The sequence below is a fragment of the Equus asinus genome, chromosome 19 (genome assembly GCF_041296235.1).
Source record: "Equus asinus isolate D_3611 breed Donkey chromosome 19, EquAss-T2T_v2, whole genome shotgun sequence".
In the NCBI taxonomy this organism is placed as follows: Eukaryota; Metazoa; Chordata; class Mammalia; order Perissodactyla; family Equidae; genus Equus; species Equus asinus.
Genome location: NC_091808.1, coordinates 22,645,851 through 22,664,353, shown reverse-complemented (window position 1 = coordinate 22,664,353; position 18,503 = coordinate 22,645,851). Strand labels below are relative to the sequence as shown.

At 37.6% G+C, this 18,503-nt stretch overlaps 1 long non-coding RNA gene across 1 annotated transcript; it reads left to right on the top strand.

Moving 5' to 3' along the window:
• The first annotated feature begins 2,346 nt into the window (after window positions 1–2,346).
• On the top strand, window positions 2,347–18,300 carry LOC123278405 (uncharacterized). Its single transcript, XR_006515765.2, has 4 exons — window positions 2,347–2,492; window positions 3,268–3,597; window positions 7,649–7,769; window positions 17,417–18,300. It is a non-coding gene; the product is annotated as an uncharacterized lncRNA (long non-coding RNA).
• Window positions 18,301–18,503: the final 203 nt, after the last annotated feature.

Sequence of the window (18,503 nt, the reverse complement as noted above, 5' to 3'; positions counted from 1 at the left end):
AAAAAAACGCACAGCAAATATCAGTTTCCTACATGTAGTGTAAAATAACTTCTTGAGGAATCTTTGTGACCAACATTTCAAGTTGAAAGAACGCCACGGATTTCCCCAAATTTAGAGTCCCGTCTAGGTTACAGTCTTTTTGAATTTCTCATCATCACTTGACAAAACAGTTTTCTCTTTCACATATAAAAGGGCCCCTTGTAAAATTCCTAGTAAATTTCTGGGAAGCTGTGTGTTGCTTCCAAAAGGAAGGATACCTGGAAATCAGGATGTAAGCAAGATAAACCTGGAGCTAAAGCGTTCTTAAAATACGTAGATTCTGGTGGAAGGAAATAAGTGGTTAGAAAAGTATTTTGTCAACCCAAACCATGATAGTTTGATATATTTACTGTACTCAAAATATATTAGAATAAATACATATGAGAACTTGGAGGAAAAAAGCCCACCTTACATTTCAGAAGAAACTTTTATATTTCAGTCCCATTGAAACATAATTTAAGGAAACGGTCTCTGTCTCCTGTCTCCTAAGCAAAAATATAATATTTGACTGAATTTTATAGGAATGCTTGGAAGTTCACCCTTTTACTTGAAAATTGTTTTTTTTAAACTGTGGACATGGAGACAGTTTCTTGGTTAAGATGACAAGGCTTGGTACAGTCTTCTTTCATTATCAAAATCCCTTGTAACTGTGTAAGTCTGTTGTCTCTATCTGGAGAGAGAATTCAGTCTGAAAGACCACACTGACTCTGTTCTGACTCAGCTGACACGCCTAGCATGCAAGATGCCTTTGCACTCTCCTGAGAATCCTGAAGAGTGTTTTCACAGAGTGGGTTCTTCAGTGAACAGTAGCCTTTTATTTGTAGGAAATATCCTTGGATTTCTTTTCCTTATCTCGATTTGGAGAGGGAAATGTGACAAAAGAGACAAAAAGTAGATTCCCACACGCCTGGGGCTGGAGCTGGGAACAGGAATTAACTGTAAATGGGCACAAGAAATCTTACTGGGGCGATGGAAATAAACGTTCTGAAACCAGATTGTGGTGGTGGCTGCATGACTTGGTAAAGTTACTAAAAATCATTGAGTTGTACACTTAAAGTGGGTGAATTTTATGGTATGTAAATTATACCTCAATAAAGTGGTCTTTAAAAAGCTGATTTCAAAGTGGTATTTCTTTATTCTTTTTGACTTGTACCACCTTCTAATTTTGTTCCAAGGGCATGCTCCCAAGTGGCAGCAGCATACACAAGGCGTCCTCATTTCTTCATTTTTCTAAGAGGAAGTTTGCTTTTAATACAGTAGTGAATTCTTTCTTCTACACCAGTGACTCCTTACAAAACCTAGTATTTGTGTGGTGGCATGTATGTGGCGGAGACAGAACAAATCTTCATTTAGGACTGTGCCTTGTTTTTTCTTGGAATTGCCATGGCGATAGGATTTCCCCAGAATTTAGGACAACTTAAATTTCAACAACAAAGAGGAGCACAAATATTTGTGTGTGGGGAGGGTGGAGGTGTTTGGCTGTTTTGTTCTTGGAGAAGTTAATGAGGAGCAGGAGCAGTTACGGAAATCTACATTGAATTGTCTTCATTTGAGTTGAAGATTAAAAGAATTTATCAGATCCGGTCATTTAAAGAGGATTGAAATCAAAACAACTTAAGGAATAAGTTTTAAAGGGCAATTATTTTCCAAGTGAAAAATGGATTTCTTTTAAGAGTAAAACACACGTTACAGACCATACCCCTCCCTAGCCAGATTCCTTGCCTATTGAAAAAAAATCTTATCCCTGATAAGAAATAACTTCTTGACCCCAAGGGTTACGTTTAGACGAAAGTAGGCTGTTTGTCCTGAATACTTTGAGCTTTTATCCTGTTCTTAATCCCTTTTAGGGCTGTGAGAGGGGCGGCCACTGACTAGGTGACCTTCAGACTTTCAGCCTTAAGAGCTGGTGTTGTCCTTTTCTATTTCACAGTCTGCGTAGGAAGGTTGAATGGAGATAAATTACTGTAGTTTTGTTTCTTATCTTGATTTTCTTTTTTTTGCATGAAATCCTTCCCATCTTCTTCCCTTGAAAATGACCAAGCTTGCAAAACTGCTACTCATTAAGCACAGGTGTGAGAAAAAAAAGTAAACGACCCCATGGGCAGCTCTCATGGGTAGAATGTCTGAGCAGTTTGTCTAGAATTGACAGGGCGCCTGCAAGCAGGGGAAATACTTGATAGGGCTTTAATTTATGCCTTGAAGTCTAGCCAGTTTTCACTTAATAAGCATTTTGTTTATATTTAAGTTACTTTATTATTTAATCAGCACTTTTAAGAGCTTTAATCTCTGCCCTTTGTTTTTTAACAGGAGTATTCTTTTCTCATTAGAGTGATGTAAGTCCCAAAAGGCTTTGCAAAGAAGTCGAACTCATCCAGTAAAACGGAACTAAATACTATGTGGCTGGAACACTTCACCAAAACTGTGTTATAGAACGTTTCAGCTTTCCCAAATAGGTAGCGTTTTCTTGGAAAATTTTAACTTTTGTGTGTTGCTTCTTTTTCCAATTTTGCTTTATTTTACATTGGTGGCTTTAAAGGTTTGTTTTGAAAGGCTGAAAAAAAGTTTTTAAAAACTTAGAAGATTTCCAGTACTTAAATGATTTTCTATCCTTTTTACATTCACATACTTTTAGTATCTCCTAAGCAGCTAATCATGAAGGGTGTGTCAAATGCTTAAAAATAACCATAAACATTATCTCTTAAGTAAACTTTTATGTCTACAATAGACTATGGTGTTACAGGTGGTCACTAGACACTCTTTCGACCTTTAGATAGAGCAATTAGTTATAATAAATTAACATATTATATTCAACTGGATATTCATATTTAGTTCAATAGAACTATAAAAATGAAAGTATAAATATAATCTCTACATTTATGCTGAACTATTATCTAGATAATTTTATATATAATCTCATTAGCTATGAAAATTTTATCAAGATGGGATAGATATTTAAAATCATTGCTATGTTAAACATGAAAAACTAAGGCAAGCTTAAGTAGGTGCACAAGGTGACAAAGATTTCAGTACCTAAAGAGAAATACGTCTAAATAGTTAGATTTTATGAAGCACTTTCTCTGAGCTAGACTTGGTACTAAGTGTTTTATACGCATTTTTTCATTCAAGCAGCAACAACCCTCTGAGGTAAATACTCTCATCCTCTGTCTTGTACAGGCGAGGGTACAAGGCTTAGAAAACTAACTAGAATGACGTTTTCTGACTCACCAGCCTTGCAGGATTATGGTATCACTTAATGATCTCCCTCTGGAATGAAAGTATGAGCAAAGCAGTTGGCTAGAGGATTTAATGGATGACTTCTTCGACATGGGACTAACTTATTCAGAAGATGTCACACAGAAGTCTGCTACCAGATATGCTTCCAGTTGTCATCTGTTGTATCCAGGTCCATTCTTTTGTATAGCAGTTTCCTTCAAACAGCCTGATTGTGTTTGCGCATTTGAGTGACACGTGGAAGAGTGTTCCCTCTGACTTTCCACTGGTGGGGCAGTCTGTCTTGTTTACTCTGTAAGCCCAGCACTGGACACTATGCACCCTTGGGTAAGTGCCTGGGACTTAGGAGTGAAAGGAAAGAAGGGCAGATGATAAACGCTCTCACAGTCACATTTAGTGATTATTTATCCAGCTTGTTACATTATGAAGTGCCCTGCATATGTTATTTAGTTTATCCTCAAAGCAGCTACCAGCAATAGAAATTAATAGCCCCGTTTTACTCTCTGAGGCTCAGAGAGTTTAAAGAGGGTCCTTAAGCTCGTGCCGTGAGAAGGGGACAAAGCTGCGATTTAAATCAGGGTCTTCCTGACACAAAATTCATACTCTTCCCCAAGACATGCAAGGATTCCCCCAAGGAGATTTTGCCTCGTGTGAGTTTTAACAGATTTGGACAAATTCTCTGCTGCTTACTTTTTTTGTTCTCCAGATCTTCCAGCTCTGCCCTTCTCTGCCTTGTTCTGCGCTCTGGGGCTGAGCCCTTGGACTGTCTGGCAGGGTCCTCTGCTTGCTGGAGGGCAAGAGGACAAAGAGGTCAAAGTGCGTCTTCCAAAGCCTGCTTCTGGCAGCTGCCTCCCTCTAGAATGTGTGTTCTCAATGGGGGCAATATTGCCCCCAAGGGGATGAAAATTGGTTCTTGGTTGGGGAAAGGAGGAGTGAAAAAACCCCAATTCAACCCTACCTGATAAAATCTTATTCCTTAGTTGTTAATTTAGCTCATTAGGTTGAATTTAGATTAGATTTAGTATTTCTTGAGAACGGGGATAATAACTAAAGACAAATAGGGAAGAACACTGCTCTGGAATGATAGCTCCTGCCAGGCTGCTTTCTGAGGCGCCAGCTCTCATGGGCTCCCTCCCCAAGATAGCAGCCCAGGAGAGAGAACACTTCCTACCTTGCTGGACCCTGGGAGCATAAACATCCCTTTATCCTTTGGTTGTGCCCACACCTCTTGAACAGTGCCTTCACCGAAGCCTGTCTATGGAAATTATTTGAACTCTATTTCCTGCTGAACACCTGACGATCCAGATTCTAACAGGCTCTGACCATGACATGACCAGCTCGCATAAGCCATGGGTTAAGTTGGAAACTGAAGTGAAATAGATTTAGGACACACAAATTCTTTTCCAAACTTAGCAACTAATATTACTCAGTGATTTCTCCTTGTATGTCAAGTCTTTAATGAGCTCTCTGTCACTTTCACCTGAATGTGTGCCCCTCAAATACTATATCTTTCCCAGAATAAAATGCTCTGATGGTAGGAGCAAATGGCCTAGTGCTCATAAAATGACACAGAAAAGAAGCCAGCATTTTATTTTTAAGTACTATATAGTATTTGTTTTACCTTCTTAACTTGCTTGGAAATAATTTGATTTGCCCACCGGGTAATTTGGTTTCTGCAAAGATGTTGGGATCAGGAGCCCTATCACATCAGAGACAGAAATCTATCTTTAAAAGTCCCTCATGGGGGCCGGCCCAGGGCCCAGTGGTTAAGTCCACGTGCTCCGCTTAGGGGGCCCAGGGTTTCACCGGTTCGGATCCTGGGCACTGATCAGGCCATGCCAAGGCGGTGTCCCACATAGCAGAACTAGAAGGACCTACAACCAGAATATACAACTAGGTACTGGGGGGCTTTGGGGAGAAGAAGAAGAAGAAAAAAGAAGAAGATTGGCAACAGATGTTAGCTTAGGTGCCAATCTTTAAAAAAAAAAAAGTCCCTCATAAATCTACAAATGTATAAGTAAAAGCGAAGGATTTTTACACATTTTTCGTATGTATAAAAACGCGAGTTTTGCGTTTCAATTTATTTTAGATACTGAAATAACTTAGCTGAGAGCTTGTAAAGTCAAGGAAAGTTTACTCAGATCTGCTCTGCTTCTGCATGCAGTAAATTCCCAGGTCTTACCAATATTTAGAGTAGATAAATTCCTTATGTAGAAATGAAAATTCTTGGACAGACTTGATGGATTAGTAATTATTTACTCTTTTCAGAGACTCTCCTTGAAAAACAAGCAATAATTTGTCATATTTTTAATCTTAGAATACAATGTGATATTTAGGAACACAGCTGTTTATGACATGCTTTGAAACTTCTCGCAATGTCCTGTTGATTTTTCAACTTACTTTACTCATCTTTTAAAAGCTACAGAATCCATTTATTGGGGGTTAATTTGGAAACTGAAAGTAGCTATAATGTCTTTGTTAGTTATGTGTGATCAGTTGCAGCTCGTCTTAAGCTGCTTGATAATTTATCCTCTATTTTTTACTGCAAAGTGGTCACATTTTTGTCAGTTTATACAAAATTCCTGAAACATTACTGATACTTTACCAACTTACACATTCAATTAATCTTCCCATCTTCTTTGTCCAATTAAATTTTAAAGCAAAATAATACAAATATTTACAGACCAAAATTATAAATTCATTTCAGTTTAGAAGAACAATACAAGGTAAACATAGTATGGAATTATAATTAGAACGTGAAGTTTTTTTCTGAAACGTTTTAACCTCTCTGAGGAACTGAGTTTTTCGATTTAGGCATACAATATATCAAATTAGAGGATATTTTCCTTTACTGGTGAAAAATCTTTGTTTTTTTATTGTCTTTGCTTTTTCAGATTTGGTTTTTAATTATAGACTAATTAAAATGGCTTAAAGTTACAACTTAGATAATCGACTTCAATATTTCAGCAAATTGTGATTCTAGTTATTCCCAAATATTAATAGATCATTTGGAAAGAGCTATGATTAGAGAATTTTTAAAAATTTAAAAACATGAGCATATTGTTTTCTCTAAAATAAGATATAATTGACATATAATAAACTGCACATGCTTAAACTATACAATGTAATTAATGTTGACATGTGTATACTCCCAAGAAATTATTACCACTGTTAAGTCATGAACATATCCATCACCTTCAAAAGTTTCCTTGTGCCCCTTGTCACTCTCACCGTCCTGCCTTGCTGATGTAGCCTCAGGCAACCACTAATCTGTTTTCTGTCACTATGCATTTTCTAGAATTTTATATAAATGAAGCCATACAGTATATATTCATTTGTGTTTGTCTTTTCCACTCAATATAACTATTTTGAGATTCATCTATGCTGTCGCTTGTATCAGTACTTGATTGTTTTTGTTATGAGTAGTATTCGGTTGAATAGATATACCACAATATGGTCATCCATTCGTCTGCTGAGGGACATGTGAGTAGCTTCCAGCTTTTGGTGACTAGGAACGAAAGTACAAGAAATATTTACATACAAGTCTTTGTATGGACATATGTTTCCTTTTTTTTTTTTTTTGAGGAAGATTAGCTCTGAGCTAACATCTGCTGCCAATCCCTCCTCTTTTTGCTGAGTAAGACTGACCCTGAGCTAATATCCTGCCCATCTTCCTCTACTGTATAAGTGGGATGCCTGCCACAGTATGGCTTGCCAAGCAGTGCCGCGTCCACACCCGGGATCCGAACCAGCGAACCCCGGGCCACTGAAGCGGAACATGCAAACTTAACTGCTGCACCACCAGGCTGGCCCTATGTTTCCTTTGCATTCGGATAAATATCTAGGAATGGAATGGCTGGATCATATGTGGGTGTATTTTTTAACGTTTTAAGAAAATGTCAAATGGTTTTCCAAACTAGTCGTATCATTTTACATTCCCACCAGCAACGTATGAGGATTCCAATTTCTTTACATCCTTGTCAACACTAAGTATGATGGGTTTTTTAAATTTTGTCCATTTTAATAGGAGTATAAGAACTTCTCTTAGTGATTTTAATTGTCATTTCCTTACTGACTAGTGATGTTGAGCATCTTTTCATGTGCTTATTTGCCATTTGTATATCTTCTTTTGTGAAGTGGCTATTCAAATCTTTTGCTCATTTTTCCGTGGAGTATTTGTTTTCTTTGTATTGAGTTTTGAGAACTCTTTATATATTCTAGATACAAGTTGTTTATCAGATATATGCTTTGAAAATATTTTCTCCCATTGTGTAATTTGTCTTTTTCTCTCAATGATGTCTTTTGAAGTGCAAAATTTTCAATTTTGATTAAGTATGGTTTATCAATTTTTTCTTATCTGATTTGTTTTGTCTCTCAGGGATTTCTGTCCCCTGTTGCCGGATATCCAGTGTCTTGAAAACCATGGTTTCATATACTTTTTCTGGAAGTTTCTCTCTCTCATTTTTGTTTTTTAATTTTCGGTTGTTTCAGGTGAGATGGTAAGTTTGTTTCCTGTTATTCTATCTTAGATGGAAGTGGGTATCCCCTTCAGTTTTCAGAGATTTTAAATATTCTAATCAATAACTTGAAAAAACATTATCCTTCTCTGAAATCTTACTTCCAATACAACTTGGAGTTCTCGTATGTATCTCTAGTCAGTCAGTTTTGTGTCTCTTTTATACTCTTGACAGTTTTGTATTCCATATTTTTTTGACTATTGTTTCAATATTCTCTTTTAGCTTGTAAGACGTTATATCCTTTTCCATCAGTCTGCTCTTTGAAAACAAATTTTATTTCTCTTGGAACATGATGTCAAAGACTGAAATTGGAGGAAAGTTTAAGCTCAAATTGACGGGAAACAAATGCTATAACTATATCTTCTCTAGGTGTTGAATCAAATGGTTATTAAGCTAATCGGTAGATAATTATGGGCTCCATTATTATTTAATATCATTAGCATGTAAATAAGGTGATATAAATTGTGTTCTGTGTGAAGTTGTTACTGGTGATGATGGTTATCTCCGTGTGCAAGTGAGAAAACCAACAGGAAGACGATGATTATAAGTGGCAATAATAATAATTATAGGCTTTCCCTGATTATTCTGGCCCAATAGATATTTTTCTTCTCATTTGATTACACTTATATTCTTGTCCACATAGACTGGCTTATTATTATAGCTCATTGAAAGTTTTACATTGATTTTTTTCTTCCAGTAGCTTGGCGAACTCTTTGATGGTAGGCACTGAGTTCATTCCTACCAGGAAGCCTTTTTTACTTCTACTGTTTGAAGTTCCTTAAGAAGTATGGTGGACACTGCTGGTTGTCTCCCAGATCCATTTTCTTCTTGCACAGTTAGTCCCATTGTGCACAACTAGACTACATTTTATAGCCTCCCTTGCAGTTAGTTGTCCTAGTGAAAATAGTTGTCACCAATGAAATGTGAGACCTTCTGCTCTGGGTCTGGGGCTTAATTCATTGGGCGTGCCTCCTCCTGGTTCTTTTGTTCCTTCCCATCGGCTGAAGTGCAGTCATGAAAGACATCCAGCTTTTACCATGGAGATGATGAGAATGTCTTGGAAAAGACTTGGGACCTGAATCATCAGGAAGAGCAGAGCTTTATCACTGACCTGCACCATTCATGTTGAGACCGTTACGTGGCAAAGAAACACACTCTTTTGTTCTTTAAGCCTCTGCATTATTGATCATCTTTGGGACGGCAGCCCGGTTTTCACATTAACCAATATATGGGGCCTGTCGCTGCCTTCCTTAGATGCCCAGTTGTTGAACTGCCCCATTCCTGGCTACTGCATGGGCTTTGTTTGCCAGCTTTACGCTGATGTTTGCAATCCTACTTCAGTTTTCTGTCTTTTCCTCTCTCCAAGTACACACGCAGAATTTTGGCTTCTATGCTAAACTCTCCTGATATTTTACTATTTACATATAAATAATAAATTCAGTTCATCTGTCAAATATTTTTGAGCACCTGCTGAGAGCACTGTTAAGGGTTGAATTGTATCCCCCAAAATCCATATGTTGAAGTCATAACCACTAGTAGCTCAGAAAGTGACCTTATTTGGAAATAAGGTCTTTATATAGATAATCAAGTTAAAATGTGGTCATTAAGGTGGGCCCTAATCCAATATGACTGGTGTCCTTATAAAAAGGGGACACTTAAGAAGGACACTCACATGGGGAGAATCCCATGTGAAATGAAGGCAGAGATCAGGGTGAGGCATCTACAAGCCAAGGAATACCAAAGATTGTCATCAACGCACCAGAAGCTGAGAGAGGCCTGGAACAGAGCCTTCCCTCACAGCTCTCAGAAGGAACCAACCCTGCTGACAGCTTTATCTCTGACTTCTATCCTCCAGAACTATGAGACAACAAATATCTGTTGTTTAAACCACCCACTTTGCTGTGCTTTACTAATAAAAGCACGTTTAGTATTAATACGAAGAAGAGCGATGAATTCAGGTTAAAATTCAGAGCTCTAGAGGCATGACATAACATGCCCAAAGGCCAACTCCTGGTCAGTCGAAGGGCTGGAATGGTTGACCTTTTGGTCCGTGCTCTTTCCTGCAGATGTTTCTGTGCCAAACATTGTAGGAAACAAAGAGAGGCAAGATGCAGGCCTTACTCAAGGAACGTACAATTTAGTAGTGAATTGGCACGGGTGAAAAAATTTGATTTGCATACTATTGGCAAGTGTGTCCATTGAAAAAAGATATACACGTGCATAGACTTTAGAGGTGTAAATTGCTGCATTCTTTTCAAAGGACATTTTGGTAACACTAAAAATGCACATTACCAAAACATGATAGATAAAGCACAGCATTTCCTCTACACCCTTCTGAAACCACACTAACATGATAGTTCAAGACAAAAACAGTAAAAACCCACACAAATAAAGAGAACAAGAAAGAAGAAGACAGCAGAAAAGCGATAGCAACAAAATTTTGGAAGAAGGAAAGCAGATGGAGAAGAGATAGCTGAGGTCACAGAATAAATGAGTGAAGACCAATAAGAAGCAAGTACCTTTAAATTCAAGAAACTTGAAAGCTCAATAATTGGAGGCACCAGCTGCCTCTGAAGGTAAGGAAGAAAAATAGGGCAGAGAAGCGTTGTAAGTCTCCATATAAGGAGCAACTAGACACACTCTTGATTCCCTCCCCTGTTTTACCCAGCCAAGGGCTGACCCAACCCTCCCTCACCTTGTCCAAGCAGGAAGCAGGAATTTTACTGTCTGGATAGATGGAACCAGAAAAATCCTAAACACAGTGGCAGGAAGGGTGGTAGAGGTGAAGAACAGTGCTGAAAACAGGAGGAATGAGCAAAAGTTTACATGTGGCACGTTAGAGAATTTCTCTCTGGACTTAGTCTCTTTGGAGAGCATCTGTTGTGGATACAGTGCAACAGCCAGATCCCAACTCAATCACCTACAGTGATGCCAGTCAGTCAAGAAGCTCCACCACGTGCACAGTTTCCAATCAGATCTTTGGTGCCTTAATTCTAAATAAAAATGGACGGCCAAAGGTCACAAACATTTGAGGAAAGTCTCTAACATGAGGAAAGATCAAATAGCCTTATAGGAAACAAAACAAAAAAGTGGAATACAAGACAATTAAAGGAATAGAAGAAAATGAAAAAGAAAACCTCAAAATCAGTGACTATAGAGAGAGGATACTGCATAAATAAAACGAGTAGTAATCTATGTGTTTATGAGCATTCAGAGAGCAAGAAGTAACTCAGAAATTGAAAAATAGAGTAGCAGAAAGAAACTCTGAATATTAATTTTACTAAAAATTATGATGGAATTGGGAAGATAAGAGAAAGGAAAGTGTGTGTAGGGAGTAAGTGGGGTGATGGTGGAAATAGAGTGAGAAGAATGGGGCAAGAACAGCTGCTTTTCATTATAAACCTGGAGTATTATTTATCTTTTGATAAAAATAAAATGAGAAAAAAGCAAATAAGAAGAAAAAAGAACCATCAGGACAATTGATTTAAACTGAATTTTCTTAATTATTCTAGTACTGGAGATAGATTTTGTGGTTTTCTCTACTTCAGTAACTTTCCAAGTTGGAAGGACAATGAGAGGCCAGGACAAATGGGAGAATTCCACTTGCAAGCCCCACAAGCAGTCTCTGGCATATAAGAATTATTTCAGCTACTTGGGGAGAAAAGAAAGAGGCTTATTCCTAGACTCCAGTTATTTCAACATGTTCTGATCAAGGAGATGTTTGAGCCGCAAAGAGACTATAGACACTAGATCAGAAATCAGAAGGGAGGAGCAGGGATTATTTCCAGAATGTGCTGATGATCTAATGGATATCTACTAAAAATATTCTAAATCATACCACAGATATATTACGTTAAATAAAATTAAATAGGCACTAAAAACAAAATACACATGCCTTTCAATGCAGCAATTCCAAAGTCCTCTGCCTTTTTTCAAAGGTACCTAACCTAACCCAGAGATCGGCAAGCCTAGGGCCAAATCTAGTCCACCTTTTGTTTTTGTGTGGCCTATGAACTAGGAATTGTTTTTTGACTTTTAAGTGGTTGAAAAAGTCAAAAGAATAATATTTTATGATGAGACAATTATATGAAATTCAAATTTTTGTATTCACAAATGAAATTTGACTGGAATACCGCCATGCCCTTCTTTTTACAAGTTGTCTATGGCTGCTTTCTTGCAACAATGGTAGAGTTGTGTAGTAAGAGAGACCAGATGGACCACAAAACTGAAAATATTTCCTCTTTGTCCCTTTAGGAAAACAGTTTACTGACCCCTGGTGTATACCTTCTCAGTGAAGCGTCCTTCCAGATTATTGTAATATTTCCTCTAATCTTTTTAGTTGTTTCATACTCAATTCAAAAGCAATATTTTAAATATCTCAACTCTATCGTGTCTTTCCAAAGTAATTCAAATGGGTTTTTATATAAAATGCTCTCCTTTCACACGTCTATTTCAAAGGTTTAAAAAACATTTAACTAAATTGCATGATTATAAAAACAAGTACAAATGGAATAAGCAGTTTGATAACCAATAACTGACCCCCGGTAAACATATAACTCAAGTAATAGGAGCAGAAGAGTGTTGGCATGTTGGGTGGGACACGGCTTTGAGCATACCTTGGGCTTCACTAGTATGTTTTACGGAAGGAAAGCAGAGCACAGGTTAATGTGGCGAGTGGGCTGAGTGGAATTTGTTTAAGAGATTTTACATTGAAATTGTAGTCTGGTTGTTTCAGCTGTTTGGCTTCTATCCCCAGCTAAAGTATAAACCCCCTAAAGGCAAGATCATCCTTACGTTTCTTTTGTATTCTTCTCCCAAGCATGGATCGCTGAGTTGAACACAATGACAAAACTTCAATTAGTTCTTGTTGGGAGGTTAGATGACGAAGCTTCTACAAGCCAGAGGTGATACTTTCTGGCGTAAGTCCGTTTTCATAGCCACATAGATGGGTTTGCTCAACCACAGATTTCAGACCCCCAATCTGTTTTGATTTGTGACTGTATTCTTTTTTCCCACTCTCCCAAATGACATGTTGGCTTTCATGATTCATTTTTATGCTTTCTCATCTATTGCTTCAATAGTGGAGTCTTGCCTAAGCAGCAAAATTCAAAGAAAGTTCTCCTGCCAGAGTTGCTGATGTGAGGGCAGACCATAAGGTTCAAATGACCTCGCCATGCATAAAACAATCTGAGTGAAAATGGGGGCACTGTTTATTGTTCAGGACAAAAATGAAGATGCTGTGGAAAGCTTGCTCAGTTTTGGTGTGATGAGAGAGCTTGCTGCACACTGTCCAAAACTCGAGTTATAAGATGTCGTTAACATTGACAACACAAAAGAACTGTCTCAGAAGGCCAATTGTTGTATATAATTTATATAATTCTTGCTTTCACTATTTTCATTTTTAGCTACCCAGGAATATGATTAAGAATCTCTGGTAGCACAGTCTAGCCTAAGGTTCCTTGTTATTCTAAGAGGAAAATGCTTTTGAGTTGAAAATTAACCCAATATTTTGTAACATCTCAGTGTGTAATTACTGGTCACATGCTAAATATGTGTTATCTGATATCAGAAGCACTGATAGAAGCTAGGTTGTTTATTAATTTTATTCGTTTTTTTTTTCCAACTGTTGCCAATCTTTTTTTTTTTTCTGCTTTATCTCCCCAAACCCCTCCTGTACACAGTTGTATATCTTAGTTGCCGATCCTTCTAGTTGTGGGATGTGGGATGCCGCCTCAACGTGGCCTGACGAGCGGTGCCATGTCGGCGCCCAGGATCCGAACCCTGGACCGCCGCAGCGGAGCACGCGAACTTAACCACTCGGCCACGGAGCCGGCCCCTATTAATTTTATTCTTGATTTGCCTTATGATTGCAGGAAAAGTACTTATTTTTATAACTCAGTCATTTTTTTGGTAAAAACTGGATAAAATTATATCTGCCTACATCATTACTATATTGCAAAGATGCGTAAGGGTGGTTACAGAGTAGCATTTATGACTTTTGGTTTCATGATTTTTATCAATTAGCATTTTTATATAATTGACACTAAGTCGCTGCTTTGCCAAGCTATATCTATGTGACCCTGGTTATGCTTAAATCTCTCTGTGCCTCAGTTTCCTTATTTGTAAAATGAGTGCATTGAATTAGATTATTTCTTATTTCTTGGTCTAAAATATTACATGATTATAAAACAGCTTTTGTAAATTACAATTTTTTAACTTCACTTTCAAAAATGCCTGAATAGAAGATAATGACACATTTTCACTTGCTAAGTATTCATTCATATATTTTGCATGTATCTAGAATATTGGATTATACATCTTAGCAAGGAATATGGGTTTATATGCTAAACTTGCTTGTGTTCTGAGTAAGAGAAAAGGTAAAGAGTTAAAGCTTTACCTCTAGCAAGACTAAAAACTTTGTTTCTTCCCTCTGTTGAAGTAATCAAAGGACCTTTGTTATTCTACTTCATGATGTCCTGCTTTTGGGGTGCCTAGAAGTGGAAGTGCAGCTCGTAAAACAGCCATTTCTTCCCTACCCGAGTTCTAAATAGATGACTGATGGGGGCTAAGATCAAGGAGGAAGGTAGGTCTGCCAACTGCGCCCAGAGTTAGGGAGTCTCATTTGCCTGTTGCTGGCCCCACTGGACTGGAGTGACCCACACGGGGCACGTACCTGCTCCAGCAAGGCCAACTCTATGGAGGAACAGAGAAGCAATGAAGATCTCAGTGAACAGGCTCCGTTACTAAGGAAGAAAAGGAAGCCTGCAGAGTTGAGCTGGCTTGTCTGGTTATTCTTTGCAAATTTACAAATTCCGTAAGTCACTTTACTTCTCCCAAGGAAAGACAAAGTGGGAAAAAGTCAAAGAATGTTCCCAGGTCTGTGCTTATGGGAGATCATCAGGAACAGGGTAAAGATGTTCCCTTTCTAAATCTACAGTCATGATCATCACTGGCTACATTCTTTAAAAATAAACTTTGGTGAATTTTTTTCAATCTTAGGAAATGCTAATATGGAATGTAAAACAATTTAATATACTTTTCAAGTAGATTGGTCTATAATGAAACCATTCTTGGTTCTTCATTTGCAGATGATCTTTGCAAAGAAATGTATGCATGTGTTTAACATTTATCTTTAATATTAATTATGTTAGTATTACTATTGCTTACTTTGACATTTTAGTTTTAACATTTCTATTTGGAGGAATTAAAAAAGCGCTTGACTTCAAAGAAGCTATAACTCATTTTCACAATCTGAATTCATGTGAGTGTTTTAGAATAAACTTCAGAAGTGCTTTTGAATGGATTTGACAAATGAAATGGCTTCTGAGTCAATGTTTAAGACTGTGCCATTTGGAAATTGAATCTTACTTGTGCGAATTGCTTCCATGGAAATTTATATCGATGTACAATGTAGGATGTAGTTTGATAGAATGCGTATGTTAGCAGAGTTTTCACAGTGACTAGATAAGGAATTATAATTGAATAATAACTAGCAAGATGAGAGCAAAACAACTACAATCTTAAGCACTGTTTGACTTTCATGACGATAGATAGAAATTATAGGGAGGTAGATTTTATTTCAACTTAACTTCCTAATGGGAAGAGCTCTGCAAGATTGGAATGGGCTGCCGGAGTCAAACAAAAGCCGTACTTGGTGATGGCACTTGAAGGAGACTCATTCATGCTTGTATTGTATTGGGTGACTTCCGAGTTCTCTTTCAATTCCACTATTCTGTAAGAGCTACTGAACATGTAATGATGTCAACTCCTTCAGAGTTCTTTTTTTCTATTGTATTAGTTAATAGAATATAGTAAAACTACCCAGCATGCCTCTGCTCATCCTAATAGAAAAGAATGAGGAACATTTAAAATGGGTTAGAGAAGAAGGGGACCATTCGAAATTAAATTTTACAAATTACGGTGGTGAGAACCATATCTATTTTCTAAGGAGATTAAAAAAAGACTCTTCATGTATGAAGTGTCTTATTAGCATTCGTTTGCTAGTTCTGAGAATCGTTCTTGTGTGTTACTCCTTAAACAACACTGTAAGTCATCTTGGTAGAATTACTTGGCCGATCGTAAAATTTGTAAAAGGAAACTCATGAACAAAGTGTAGAGTATTAATTTGGAAGCATGGTCCTGAGAATTTTCTAAGCAGATGGATTCTAGTGAATTGGCCATAATTTATAATTTACCTACAGCTTCTTTTTGTCTGGATGGAAGGAACAACACCGATTTACAGTCCTTGAGGCAACAATGGTCATGACACATGAGTAATTTCTTCATTCCATCTTAGGGTTAGGCTTCACCAGAAGTGCATTTTCTGATTTGATACTAAATGCCACACCCTCAGTGACAACTAGGAGGAGCTGTTTGGTCTTTACTCTGTCTCAAAACTCCATGGAATCCAAATGTTGCGCCTACTTGCATTGAGTTCACCTTTTGCATCTTTTGGTCTACATGTGTAAAGAGTAAAGAAAAATATTATGTTTCATCAAGGTAAGACAATTGCTGGATTCTTCATGCCAAGGAAGATTCCTCTGCCCTTTTTTGTTCTCGAATGCTTTCATGAGCTGTTTTGAAAGGATGGCTTGTTGAATTCTCAGCTCAATCGTCAGCTCTTGGAGTCCTCTTTCTGTGCATGGGAACTTACTTTGCGCCTCAACTGCTCTTCTACTTTGAAGAAAAACATTTAAAAATCTCCATCTAGGGGCTGGCCCCGTGGCCGAGTGGTTAAGTTCGCACGCTCTGCTGCAGGCGGCCCAGTGTTTCATTGGTTCGAATCCTGGGCGTGGACATGGCACTGCTCATCAAACCACACTGAGGCAGCGTCCCAGATGCCACAACTAAAAGGACCCACAACGAAGAATACACAACGATGTACTGGGCGGGGGTCGGGGGGGGGGCTTTGGGGAGAAAAAGGAAAAACAAAAAATAAAATCTTAAAAAAAAATAAAAATCTCCATCTATAGTCTAAACTGTAAAACATCTTTTCTCTCCAGTGGTCATGCAAGAACAAAATCCCCCTTATGACTTGACATAACTGAATCATAGACTCCTTGCATTTTCAAAGGGCCATCATTGTAAACCTGAGCATTGCAGTGTTCATTTATTAAGAGAGTACTATGTAAAAAAAAATTGTACTGGAAATAAAGATATGGTTTCTGACCTCAAATACTTTAAGATCACATTTGAGAACAGACACAAGCTATAATATGGCTCACAGTTGGTAATAGCAACAGTTAGAAACAACATGGTTAGACGTAACAGACATTTTTCTCTGGTGTAACACTGAAGAAATGATCAACATAAATACTTTTTTTGGTGTGTGCATTTTGGGGAATAAAGGACAAGGGAGGGAGTAAATTCCGTGAACATTTGTTTTTGCTGTCTTCCTAAGATGTCAAGGCTATAAGAACCCATCAACCAAATAATATTAGATTGAACACATCCAAATAACATTAGATTGGACCAAATAAAATCATTATTTTTATAGTTCAAGACGGTGAATATTGGCAATTTCATATGGGTCAACCAATAAAAAGAAATCTCTGTTAGTTTTCTATTGCTGTGCAACAAATTGCCACAGACTTAGCAGCTTAAAATAACATGTATTTATTCTCTCACAGTTCAACAGATCAGAAGTCAAGTGGGCTCAGCTGGACTCTCTGATTAGGGTCTCACAAACTCGACCTCAGGCTGGGGCAGGGATCCTTTCTGGAGGCTCCGGAGAAGAATCTGCTTCCAGTCTCAGTCAGATTGTTGGCAGAATTCAGTTCCTGGTGGTGGTTGCCAGGGCTTGTTCTCAGAAACTAGAAGCGTCTCTCTGGTCTTTGGATGTGGCCCCCTTCAACTTCAAGCCAGCAAGGACGTGTTGAATCCTTGTGCTTCAAATCTCTCTGATTTCTTCTGCCACTCACCTGAGAAAGCTCTCTCTTTTAAAGGACTCATGTGATTGATCAGGCCCTCCCAGATAAGATGCTTTTTGATTAACTCAAAGTCAATTGTTTAGTAACTTAATTACAGCCGCAAAATCCCTTTTGCCATATAATGTAACTAAATCATGGCTTGATAGCTCATCATATTAGAGTAGGAAATCTTGGGGGGCCATTTTAGAAATTTGTCTACCATATATATTAAACATGACTCAAATGTCTTGGTTGTAAAATTCTCAATTGCCATAACTGTGTTACCTGTAACCTGGGAACTTTCTCCAGGTACGCAATGTCCACTAGAGAATGGGGTGTGTTTTCAAAACTGACAAAACTTGAAGGATTTTTCTAATGCGTTAAATGTAGTCAATGTTCTCCTAATACACTTCAATTTTAATTTTAGCTCCATTCTAAATGATAAAATAACACTCATTTCATGAGGCAGTTTAAAAATAGCTGGAAAATATTATGATAAAAATAAAATTAATCTAATTTTGCCATATATACATGTATCAAATCATTACATTGTACACCCTAAATTTACACAATGTTATATGTCAATCATATCTCAATAAAGTTGGAAATAAAATAAATCTGGTGAGAATCTGAGAATTTTCTCCAGAGACTCCATCCTATATTTTTCACCTGGTACCACTGTAAAAAATAAACAATAGTTAAAATCATTGGTACATTTATGAAACTGAAGAAATAACAAAAGACTTCTGCTTCTTAAATTTGAAAAAAGTGTTTACTATTCCTGCTAATAGAGATGGTAATACTCAGC